This window comes from Rhinolophus sinicus, linkage group LG10 (assembly GCF_036562045.2).
Source record: "Rhinolophus sinicus isolate RSC01 linkage group LG10, ASM3656204v1, whole genome shotgun sequence".
Lineage (NCBI taxonomy): Eukaryota > Metazoa > Chordata > Mammalia > Chiroptera > Rhinolophidae > Rhinolophus > Rhinolophus sinicus.
This window is the reverse complement of record NC_133759.1, coordinates 68,678,426-68,691,701: the sequence shown is the minus strand read 5'-3', so window position 1 is coordinate 68,691,701 and position 13,276 is coordinate 68,678,426. Positions and strand designations below refer to the sequence as shown.

Here is a 13,276-nt window from a genome sequence, read left to right as displayed (position 1 = left end):
CAAATACCTTGAACCAATTTCTCCAGGATTGCAAGGGCATTCTTACATTAGAAATTGCATGACTATATTCATCATAGTTGTTCTGGTAGGGAAATGGTTCTCAATAACATTCACAACAGAGTGTACAATTTCCAAAGTAAGCAGAGAGTATGGTATAGAGGAGACAGAGAAGGAAACAAATTAACAAACAAACAAAAAAACTCCAACAATCCAGAAACAGAAAAATTTGGACAAATAAAAAGTACATAAGGAATGGTAGCAATAAATCAAAGTGTATCAGTAATTACTACATATATGCATGGACTGAAATTTTCAAATAAAAGAAAAATATTGTCAGACTAGATTTTTAAAAATCTAGCTATGTGCTAAAATATAAGGATACATAGACCTTGAAAGTAGAAAGCTGGAAGAAGATATACCTGGTAAATATTAACCACAGAAATTACTATAGCTACATTTATTTTTTTTTAAGTTAAGGCAAAGAATATTGCTAGAGGTAGAGAAGATAATTTTAAAAATTACCTCATGCTAGGCTATAAAGCAGTCTCAATACATTTCAAAGAATTGATATCATAAGGACCACATTCTTTAGAAACAATACAATTAAACATTTTTTAAAAGACCAGAAACTTAAAAAAAAAAAAAAAAAGTAAACGGAATATTTAGAGATTGGGCTGGTCACACTTACAGATTCTCACGTTTGCCAAACTCTAATTAGGCTCCTCTGAGCTCTTTTTCAACTAGGCCTTGACTTTTGGATTCTTGGATTTATTTCTGCATTGTACAATTTTAGCAAGAATCATGCTAAATCATTTTAGCCAGAATCCCACATCCTCCATATCTGATCACCCTGGTCTGCCTTCAGCAAAGATTCTGTTAGATTGGTTTAGCCATAATCCCCCCTCACCTCTGATGTCTTCTCTTAGTAATTTTCTATCGTCTGACCTCCACCCTGCTCCTTGGCTATAAATTCCCACTTGCCCATGCTGTATTTAGAATTGAGTCCAATCTTTCTTCCCCCTTGCAAGACTCCATGGCAGTGGTCACTATATCTATCATGATGGCCCCCTTGAATAAACTCTACCTTACTGTTCTTTGACAAGTGCCATGAACAACTTTTTCTTTAACAGATAGGATATTTTTTTCTTTAACAACGCATCAAATTTTGTTCCCTTCCAAAAAAACCCAGTAAAACCAAATTTAAGGGGTTATTTGAAAAGGTAACTCACAAGGCCAGGAAGAAACAGGTAAGGACATACCACAAACAACATTTGGATGTGGAAAGTAGATGGATGTTATTTTCTTGGCAAACTTGAAAAAATTCCAGATCCCCAGGCAGATGTAAAAAAAAAAAAAAAAAAAAGCTGAGAGCCAATCTGACTTTATATCTCAGAAACCTCAAAAGGACAGCAGTGGTAACATGAGGTACTTCTGGAATTGGGCCTGAAAGTAGGGAGTAGGGCTAAAAGCACAAAGAGGACAGGTGAAAACTCTTTGAGACAGATCTTTAGATCTCCTTTTGCAATCAACATTATGGGCAATTTCCTCTCCCCTTGGATAGTACAAATGTGGATAGTTAGTCTCTGAAGAGGAGAGTGGGAAGAAGGAAGTAGGACAGAGGACAGCCACATGACAGGAGGTTGAAGCTTTAAAGTGTCAACAAAACGTCACTGTCACCAATTCAATGCCACCAGGATTCCCCAATCTGAGATGCGGTGAATGGAGACTTTATTCAAGTGAAACAGCTCAAGTGAAGTTTCTCAAATGAAGCAGCCCAATATTGCAGCTCAAGTGCTGTAGCTCTACTACTGCAGCTCAAATGCTACAGTTCCTGTGTGTGTTACAGCTCAAGCAGGGAAAATGCAGCCCAAAGTGTCTTCTACTGAGACAAAGGGAAGGCTGGCTTATATAGAGAGAAGTTTCCACACCTGGTCCCCAATTGGTCCATTTCTGTGCAAATGAGGATTTCAAATCCACAGTTTGATTGGTCCAAATTGCAGTGTCCTGATTGGCCAACTCCACACATTCTGATTGGTTGTGGAGCCACTCTGGTCATAATGATGCAAACGAGACTATAGCTGTGCAACTCCAATTGGACAGGGAAGGTCTTAGTCCTGTTGGTCAAAATATGATTCTAGGAACTCCTTGACAAGGGTCAGTTCAGTGCAGGAGGCTTGGCAGCCCAGTCTGTGGCTTTTCACTGAACTGCAGTGTGTGTGAGAGGCCCCATAGACAATGGCTGCTAGACTCTGGTTATTAATTTGGGCCTGATTAGGCACTAGGAGTTTTTCTTAACAGGTATATTGTTTCTTGGGGTTGACATCATCCCCCTTTTGATCAAGACCTGTTGACAAACAGTGTTGATGATTGATCAGGTTGGTTTGTCCTGTGTTGGTGCTGCAGTGGTTTGGCTTCCTTCTCTGGGTCCATTGAGTCCCTCGGTGGAACTCCTGTAGTTGGGCACTAGCCATTGGAGCAAGTAGGCCATTTGCTCACAACCGATCTCTCAGGCGCCTGCAAAATTTAAAGAAATTCACAGTATCTTGCTAAACAGTCAGAACTGTTTGGGGATGGTTTAAGAACAAACAAAGGCACTTATTTCCTAAAATCAAGAGAAATCAGGGATTATTGACAAAAGGGGTATTTGACATCAGGAGTAAAGGTTATAACCATTATGAATTACAAATATGGAGGGGATGCAATGGATCATTTCTAACCTTCCTGCAACCATTTGTCAAGTTTTTGTAAGGGGATTTAAACATTTGCTTATGTAGAATACCAAAGGCCTGACAAAGAAATATATTGAACAAAATATAATAACAATGAGTAAAACAGTTTGCAACCCAGACCTTAAAATAACTTAGCCCAGTTGGAAGCCAGCTGAAAGTATCAGAAAATCTAAATCCTACGCAACCAGTGGTGCTAGAGACAAAATTGGAATGCTCCCTTTTTGAAATTTTAAGGAGTTTGGGTCTTCCTATTTCTTTCTGGAAATAAAGTATTTATCCATGTAGAGCATGAGGTATTAGCTATGGCACAAACTCCTCCTTGGACTGCAAGCAAATAATCAGGCAATCGTGTTATTGAGGACAACTCAAGCTAGAGAATCTAATAACTCAAATACCATCCATATTTTGCTGTGTATAATGCACTCCTATGTATAATGCACCCCCACATTTTTGGCCCAAACTTTCCGAGAAAAAAATCTTTCATTTTAATTTTTAATTCAAGTTTTTATTTGTTTACACTTAGGTACTTGTTTTTTGTATTATAAAGGAATTTTAGCATTTATTTTTTAACATATTACGGTACAAGAAATTTTATGTAACAAATAATTACAAAACATAAGAACAGATACAAAGTACAAGAAATTTTATGTACCGGTAACAAATTTACGATATTTATACGTCATAGAAGGCCAAGAACTCTTTGCCATTGCAAGTTTGTCAGAAGTTCAACAAAACCAATTATTGCATTCCAGAGTATTATTTTGCATACAGATATTGTTATTGATTTCTAGAGTTCCACTTTTAACTCATAAGCATAAATATAATAATTAAAAACATTTATATAGATACGGACTTAGCACTACCCTTGTATGATGCGCATCATTATTTTTCCCTTACAAGTTTGGGCAAAAAAGTGTGCATTATATACAGCGAGATATGGTAACTCTAGAGGCTGAGTAGGCTATTCTGTTATCTGTTCTGGTTATGTTTTGTGTCATATGTCTAACCGAGCAGTGCCATGGCCAGTCCATGAGTCCATAATACCAATGAAGCAGTTGTTCTTAAATTAATCTCAAGAGTCTATCTACTCTCATCTTGGAATGATTGAGATTTGGCTACATTTGAGAAATGTTAAGAGAAACGGGACTGACAGAAATCAGGAGCTATAACTAAAACCATAGTCTCACCTGCTTTACATGTTTTCTACTGATGGCGTTTAAAATTATACAACTGGATTTTGTCAATATACACGAATAAGGATTGGAGTTCAGAAAAAGTATCATTTACACTCACAGAAGTACCAGAATTATACTCAGATTTAAAAGAGGCTTAATAAGTTGTTTCACACCTAATTAGCTGTTTCTGAAATTTGTAATGGTTAAAACGACAAAATTTTATGAGCAAGCATTAACTTGTAGAAAATTACCCCAATTGTCAGGTAACAGTTTTATTTTTTCCTTCAAATTAAAATTTCTTAGTAAATAGAACCAGATCTCATTCTTTTCCTGTATCCCCTATAGTACCTACTAAAGTGTTGTAGGAATGAGTACCATTTGGTGGATGATATCTGGAAAAACACTCTTCCTTCTGCCTCAAAGAAAACACCAATCCATTACATGGCACACTTTAACTTACAATACAATTTACAGAATCATTACATATAAAATTACATTAAATGTTATCCGTACTAATAGATATTTAAATGTTAGGCTTATTCTCTCTAACATCACTTAAAGTGCATTTCCATTTTTTAAATTTATATTTTATTAGAGTGGACATAAACTATTATATTATTTTCAGTGGACATATAATATTCTATATACACTTCAGGCATACAATATAGTGATTAGACATTTATATAACTTATGATATGTACACCCCAATAAGTCTAGAACCCATCTGACACCACACATAGATACTACAATATTATTGACTATATTCCCCATGCTATACTTTACATCTTCACAACTATTTCTATAATAGGCAATTTGTGCTACTTAATACCTTCACCTTTTAACCCACCTCCAAACCCCCCTCCCATCTGTCAACCACCAATTTGTTCTCTGTATTTATGAGTTTGTTTCTATTTTGTTTGTTCATTTATTTTGCTTCTTAGATTCCATGTATAATTGAAATCATGTGGTATTTTTCTTTGTCTGAGTTATTTCACTCAGCATAATACTCCCTAGGTCCATCCATGTTGTCACAAATGGCAAGATTTCATTCTTTTTTATGGCTAACATTCCATTGTATATATGTACCACCACTTCTTTATCCATTCATCTATCGATGCACACTTAGGTTGCTTCCATACCTTGATTATTGTAAAAAATACTGCAATGAACATAAAGGTGCACATATCTTTTTGAATTACTGTTTTGGATTTCTTCGCATAAATACCCAGAAGTGGAATTGCTGGGTCACAAGGTAGTTCTATTTTTAACTTTTTGAGGACTCTCCATACTGTTTTCCATAGTGGCTGCACCAATTTACAATCTGATAAACACTACACAGCGTTCCCTTTTGTCCACATCCTCACTAACACTTGTTTGTTGATTTATTGATGATAGCCATTCTGACAGGTCTGAGATGATATCTCATTGTGGTTTTTATTCGCATTTCTCTGATGATTAGTGATGTTGAGCATCTTTTCATATGTCTGTTGGCCATCTGTATGTCCTCTTTGGAGAAATGTCTTTTTAGGTCCTTTGCCCATTTTTTAATCAGATTGTTTGTTTTTCTGGTGTTAAATTGTATGAATTCCTTATATATTTTGGGTATTAACGCTTTATCAGATGTATCATTGTTGAATATCTTCTCCCACTCTGTAGGTTGTCTTTTCATTTTGTTGATGGTTTCCTTTGCTGTACAAAAACTTTTGAGTTTGATGTAGTCCTATTTAATTAATTCTTCTTTTGTTACCCGTGACTGAGGAGACATATCCAAAAAGATATTAAGGAATGAATACATAAGCATGTTCCTACATTTTCTAGTGTGGCTCAAACATTGGTTATTGAGTGTGGAATGCATTTCACCCCTTCCGTTAGTCATTCAATTATATTTAGTGACTCCTGCTGGGAGATACAAAACAAGAAGAACACTGTGGGCATGGTAGTGATTCAGACTTGTGCTCTGTCTCTGAGAGCATCAGTGATCTGAGGCAGAGGCTGACCAAGGGACGGACTGGAGCACTCAGATGAGACAAGTGGAAGATGGCCATGTGAGGAGTCAATGTTTGAAATGGGCTTAGTTGGGAGGGTGCTGGGTTGGGAGGACCTTCTGGCAGAGCAGCATGATACAGCACATGTACAAGGAGGTGGTTGTTCTGTTTGACCAGAGAATACCGTATGTGTCAGGAAGAAGCAGGAGAAGGACGTGGGATCAGAAGAACTAGTTATTAGCCACAGGTCTGCCCTAAACTGTTAGAGGATCTAGAGCCAGGCCCTTCCCCTCTCTGTGCCTCAGAGTCCCCATTTCCTACATGGGGAGGGCAATCTCCAAGATCAACTTGGTCAGGAGGGTTGTATGGATGAGAGCTCTGTGGTCGTAAAACTCCCGAAAGGAGCTGGTGCTGCTGTCATTGCTATTGTTATTGCTATGGCTACTACCGCTGTGATGCTGTGACGTCCCAGTCACTCAGCTCCGAAATTCCTGCAACATCTCCACTTGGATATCTGGTAGACATCTCCAAACCAGCCCCGTCCAGTGCAGACCTGCTCATCTTCTTCTTTTCCCACTGCCTTTCCTGTCTAACTTGATGACGAATGAGTCTTTTCAGTTGCTCGGCCTACAAATATTTCTGCCTGCTCATTTCTCACAAACTACATTCAATCCATAAAAGAATGCACATGACACAACCTTCAAAATATATCTATAATTTGATCACTTCTTATTGCTGCCACTGCTGCCACTCTGGTTTAAGTCACATCATTTCTCCCCTGCCATTCTATGACAATCTCCTAATGCATCTTCCTGGTCTACCTTTGTCCGGTAGTCTATCCTGCGCTCAGAGTTCTGGAATATTTCCCATTTAAAGCAGGCAAAAACTGAAGCCCTAACATGCTCCCAGTTCCCTTTGAATTCTCTTCTACAACTCCCCCTCTTGTTCACTTTACTTCACACACACCTTGTAGTACCTCAAACATACCAGGAAACATCATTCACCAAACCTTTGCTCTAAAAATTCCTTTGACCTGGAATACTCTTCCTCTGGAGATCTCCTCCCCTCATTTTCAGATCTTTGCTCAGATCTCACCTTCTCAATGAGGCCTTCTTTGACTACATGTTTTAATATGAAAACTGAAACTTCCCCTTGTAGTCTCAAAACTCTTTCTGTTGCTCATCTTCTTCCCTGTCTAAGTCCTCATCACATTTTAACATCATATGTATTCTGCACAATGATTTATTTCTATTGTTTCTTTTCAGTCTCTTGTTGGGATGTAAGCTGGAAGAAAAACAAGGAGTATTTTGTGTTGTTCACAAATCATTCCCAGCAATGACTCTGCCAGGTTGCCTGGCACATAGTAGGTACTCAGTAAATATTTTTTGAATAAGGGAATGAATGAATGAAAAGGAGGGACATGTTTAACAACTGGATAAACTAATGGATTTATAATTCAATGAATTCCTTCCTACATTTCATAAAGCTCTCCAGGAATGGGAAAGTTGGGAACAGGAGAGAAGAGGCATTTTCATGTTGAGATGATGCTCAATATCTTTCCTAACTTTGCTCTGGTGGCCAGTGAGATGATGGTGTATCTGCACATGGTAGGAGTTACATTACAAAAGGACTGGAGACAAGAGTGTGTTTGGTGTTTTGGGGGATGAGTAAGGAGGCAAGTGTGGCTGTCATGGAGCAGATGGAAATGACAAGAGGAAATGAGGTCATGGGGTTGAGCAGGGGTCAGGTTATGCAGGGCCACTGTGTTGTAGGTTGAATTGTGCACCCCCTCCCATTCATATATTGAAGCCCTAACCACCAGTACCTTATTTGGAAATAGAGTCTTTACAGAGATAATTAGGTTAAATGAGGTTGTTAGTGTAGACCCTAATCCAATATGATTGGTGTCCTTTTAAAAAAACTAGAGGTAGACATGTACCCAGGCACAATGCCAAGTGAATATGAAGGCAGAGATCAGGATGATGCTTCTACAAGCCAAGAGATCCTAAAAATTTTCAGCAAACTACCAGAAGATAGACATGGAAGGCATTCTCTTACACAACATTCAACCAACCAACCTTGCCATAAGCTTGAACTGAAACTTCTAGCCTTCAGAATAGTGAGATAGAAATTTCTGTTGTTTAAGATACTCAGTGTGTTGTGCTTTGTAATGGCTGCTCTAGGAAACTAATATACATGGTAAGGAGTTTTAAATTTCCTAGATATAAGAAACCTTAAGAGGTATTGGGAGATTATGATATGATTTTTATTATTTTTTATTCTGGTAAAATTTTTTTAACCATTTCTAAGTGTACCATTTTGTAGTGTTAATTATATCCAAACTGTTGTGCAATTACTCTACAGAACTTTTTCATCTTCCTCAACTGAAACTCTGTACCCAGTAAACAATAGCGCCCCATTCCACCTTCCATCCATCCATTGGAAAATACCATTCTGCTTTCTGTTTCTGTAAAAATTATAAGACATTGAAGAAAGAAATTTAAGAGATACAAATAAATGGAAATATATACTATGCTCATGAATAAGAAGTATGAATATAGTTTAAATGTCCATACTGCCCAAAGCAGTCTATCGGTTCAGTGCAATCCCTATCAAAATACCAATGGCGTTTTTCACAGAACTAGAACAAACAATTCTAACATTTATATGGAACCACAGAAGACCCCGAATAGCCACAACAATCTTGAGAAAGAAGAACAAAGCTGGAGGTATCATGCTACCTGATATCAAACTATACTACAAGGCTATAGGAATCAAAACAGTGTGGTACTGGCATGGATCAATGGAACAGAATAGAGAGACCAAAAATAAACCCACGCCTACATGATCATTTAATCTATGACAAAGGAAGCAAGAATTTACATAGGGGTAAAGATAGTCTATTCAGTAAATGGTGTTGTGAAAACTGGACAGACACCTGCAAAAAAAATGAAACTGGACCACTTCCTTATACCATATACAAGAATAAACTCAAAAAGGATTAAATACTTAAATGTAAGACCTGAAACCATAAAAACCCTAGGAGAAAACATGGGCAGTAAACTCTCTGACATTGCTCTTAGTAATATTTTTTTCTGATCTATCTCCTCGGGCAATGGACAAAAAAGAGAAAACAAACAAATGGAACTACATCAAACTAAAAAGGTTTTGCATGCCATAGGAAACCATGTACAAAGTGAAAAGACAGCTAATGGGGTGGGAGTAGATAGTCATCAATGATACATTCAATGGGGGGTTAATATCCAAAATTTATAAAGAACCCATACAATTCAACACGAAACAAACAGACAAACAAACAAACAATTCAATTAAAAACTGGGCAAAGAACCTGAATAGACATTTCTCCAAACAGGATATACAGATGACCAATAGATTTATGAAAAGATGCTCAACGTCACTAATGATCAGGGAAATGCAAATAAGAACCACAATGACATACTACCTCATTCTTGTCAGAATGGCTATTATCAATACATCAACAAACAAGTGCTGGTGAGGATGTGGAGAAAACGGAACCCTCATGCACTGTTGGTGGAACTGAATATTGGTGCAGCCACTATGGAAAACAGTTTGGAGGTTCCTCAAAAAATTAAAAGTAGAACTACCTTATGACCCAGCAATTCCAATTCTGGGTATTTATCTGAAGAAACTTAAAACACTTATTTGAAACTATATATGAACTCCTTTGTTCATTGCAGCATTATTTACAATAGCCAAGACCTAAGTGCCCATCAATAGACAATTGGATAAAGAAGATATAGTCCATATCTACAATGGACTGTCATGTGGTCATAAAAAAAAATGAAATCTTACCATCTACAATAATTTGAATGGACCTAAAAGGTATTATGGCAAGTGAAATAAGTTAGACAGAGGAAGAGAAATACCATATGATCTCACTTATATGCGGAATAAAGAACAAAGTAAATAAACAAACAAAACAGAAACTGACTCATAGATACAGAGAGCAAACTGATGGTTGCCAGATGGGAAGGGGGTTTGGGGTCTGAGTGGAAAGGGGAAGGAATTAGGAAGTACAAATTGGTAGTTACAAAATAGTAATGGGGATGTAAAGTACAGCATAGGGAATATATCAATATTATTGGATTTACTATGTATCGTGCCAGATGGATAATCAACTTATCGGTGTGATCACTTCAAAAATTATATAAATGTCTAACCACTATGCTTCTGTACACCTGAAACTAATATAAAATAATATTGAATATCAAGTATAATTGAAAAATAGAAAAATGAAAAGAAGATATTAAATCTTCAATCCAACTGTAATGTGTATGACATGATGTAGAGATACACCTTTATTTTTTTACATCCAGATAACTAAATTTTTAACTCCACGTATGGAAGTGTCCCTCCTTTACCTACTGATCCCATGTTATATCTGTACAGATCCAAGTGTGGTAAATGCATGAGTCTGTTTCTGAATTCTCTATTCTGTTCCATTATTCACTCTGTCTACACTCCCAGTAAAACCATGTGATCTCAATAATTCTAACTCCATAAGTCATGATGTATATCTGGTAGAGAAATCCTCCATGCCCTACTCTATCTCTTCATTGGTTTCATGGTTCTTTTTGTTCTTTTACTTTCTTGTATAAATTTTAGGATCATCATTGATTCTAAAGAAGAATTTGAAATTGAAATCTTTAGATATTGAGTCTACCTACAAAGGGATATTTCTCATATTTTATAAAATTTTTAAAATATCCTTTTGTAAACTTTATAATTTGTGCATAAGTATCTTATATAACTTTTTATTTATTGCTTAAATTTTAGTTTGGGTTGCTATTTAATTTATACTTTAAAGAAATACATGTCTATTTGTTTGTTGCCAATGTCTGAAAATGTGACTGAGTACTGGTTATTCTTCGATTTTCCATAATGAAAAACTACTTCATTTGAACCCACTGAAGAAAACTAACGATGTTGGATGAAATTGATAATTTTTTTTAAATAACAAAGGTCTAATAAGACAGGGGTCATTTACTGGGGATGATGGAAGTACAGAAGAGATAGAAAAGCAGACAACTGGCATTTTTTATATTGAACAGGCAACTGAGAAGTTGAGATTTCTTTTCACAACTTTGTGGATCTATTCAGAATCTGGTATGTACTTGCTTTGGCAGCACATATACTTACATTGGAAGGATACACAGAAGATTAACATGGCTCCTGCATAAGGATGACATGTAAATTCATGAAGCATTCCATATTTTTATAATATTGAATGTAAAAAAAAAATTAAGAACTGGTGGGAAAAAAAAAGAAAGAGAACCTGGTAAAGTAGTCCTGTCAATGTGGCCTAGAAACCTGGTTATCTGCCCTTAAGAATGAGGGTAAAGAGGTAATGAACCTGGCTTCACAATGCAGGCAGCCAAACATGGAATCAACTTGATGACCGAAGGAATTGATTAAATATGGCTAGTGCTATAGGCTCTTGGAGAAAGTAAATTTAAATCTACCATTATGGAAGATGACATTATCTTAGCCTGAAATTATTTCTATAAAAACAATCATGCACCACTTAATGATTGGTATATGCCGATCTATGGTACATTCATAGAAATGTGTTGTTAGGCAATTTTATCATTGTGCAAACATCATAGAGTGTACACAAACCTAGATGGTATGGCGTACTACACACCTAGGCTATAGTCTATTGTTCCTATGCTATAAGCTTGCACAGTGTGTTATTATACAAAACACACAAGATTAAATTAAACACAAAAGAAAATGATGCAATCAAGTGATACAGTAAACACTAGATGTATGAGGCTACTACTGGCATAACATGACAGTGTTTTACAGCAAACTTCTTTTCATAGGTAGGAATAGTAAACTCTAAAATAATGAAAAGTATAGTATTGAAAATACATAAATGAGTAACATAATTATTTATCATTTTCAAGTATTATGTCCTGTACATAATTGTGCATGCTATACTTTTATATGACTGGCAGTACAGTAGATTTGTTTATATTGCAAACATGTGAGTAATACATTGCACTATGTTGTTATGATGACTACATCATTAGGTGATGGAAATGTTTCAGCTCCACTATACCGTTATGAAACCACCATCATATATGTGGTTCTTGTTCTCTGAAACATTATGTGGCACATGACTGTCATTTCTTAAATGTAGTGTCAACATATAATTAATTATATCAAGGCACTTTAGGAAATAAGACATCATAAGCACAAAACTGCAAAAACAATAGAAAACAGAAAATCCAAAATATTGGAACTACCAGAACAGAGTATATAATAATGTTTTTTCTGTCTTGGCGTAGAATTAACCCCTGGGTTGTTCACAGAATATAAAATAATTTATGAGACTCTATAAGAGTAAGAACAGCTTTATTGAATGTCAAAGATAGACACAGTTTTGGCAAAGGGAAATTTTGCCAGGACAGAGCCTGATAGGGACAGCTGCAGAAGATCTTGAAAGGGAGGGGGGGAGGGAGAGAGAGAGAGAGAGAGAGAGAGAGAGTTCTGTTTGGAATTGACAGAAGTTTTGCCAGGGTGGTCTGAGGCAGAGAACCATGGAGACGGAGGAGTAAGAGAGAGATACTGGCAGAAGTTTGCCAGGGCAGTCTGATGGAGACAGCTGCAGAGACAGAGGGGTAAGAGAGAGATACTGGCAAATGGAGTTTATCCAGGGCAGAGTCCAATGGAGAGCAGCTGCCCTGATAAGAAGGAATGCTGGAGCTCTATATTTTTCCATCCAAGATGTAGGGTGCTTGTCAGCCTGCACGGGGACTGCCGTTACAATTGTCTTCTCCTGGGAACTTCCCTGCTCCCATCTATGATGGATGTCAGCTTGCAGGGGGTTGCTGTTGCGATTGAGAACTGTTCCGTTCTCACCTATGATGGATGTAAGGTGCTTGTAACCTTTCAGGTGTAGTGCTAGCCCGGGGGAATTAGAGCCAAACGGTTAATATTTTGCTCATTCCTGTTAGCCCACAAGCTCGTTCCTGTTAACTCTTTGCGTGTCCCATCCTGTAAGCTCACAAGCTCACTCCCATTAACTCTTCATTGGTCTCATCACTTTCTATAATAAAGCATGTAAAACACCAATTGGAACATTGGCAAGAAGTAGGAATCTATGAAAAGTGACTTAATTGATTTTAAAAAGAGAAAAATCCTGGAAACTATATATCACCACCAAATTAAGAATATGGTTTAACAACAGATTAGACACAGAAAGAAAACTAACAACAACAAAAAAATAAAGTACCCAGAATAAAACACAAAGAAACAAATAGATAAAAAATAAAAAAGAAAGGTAGAGGTATAGAAGAGGAATAAGAGAAATGGGACACAGAAAATACTTTAATCCTAG

The 13,276-nt window shown here is 36.7% G+C and overlaps 1 non-coding gene across 1 annotated transcript; it reads left to right on the top strand.

The window, feature by feature from the left end:
* Nucleotides 1-11,041: 11,041 nt before the first annotated feature.
* On the top strand, nucleotides 11,042-11,148 carry LOC141567403 (U6 spliceosomal RNA). Its single transcript, XR_012489987.1, has one exon. It is a non-coding gene; the product is annotated as a U6 spliceosomal RNA (small nuclear RNA).
* The last annotated feature ends 2,128 nt before the right edge of the window (nucleotides 11,149-13,276 follow it).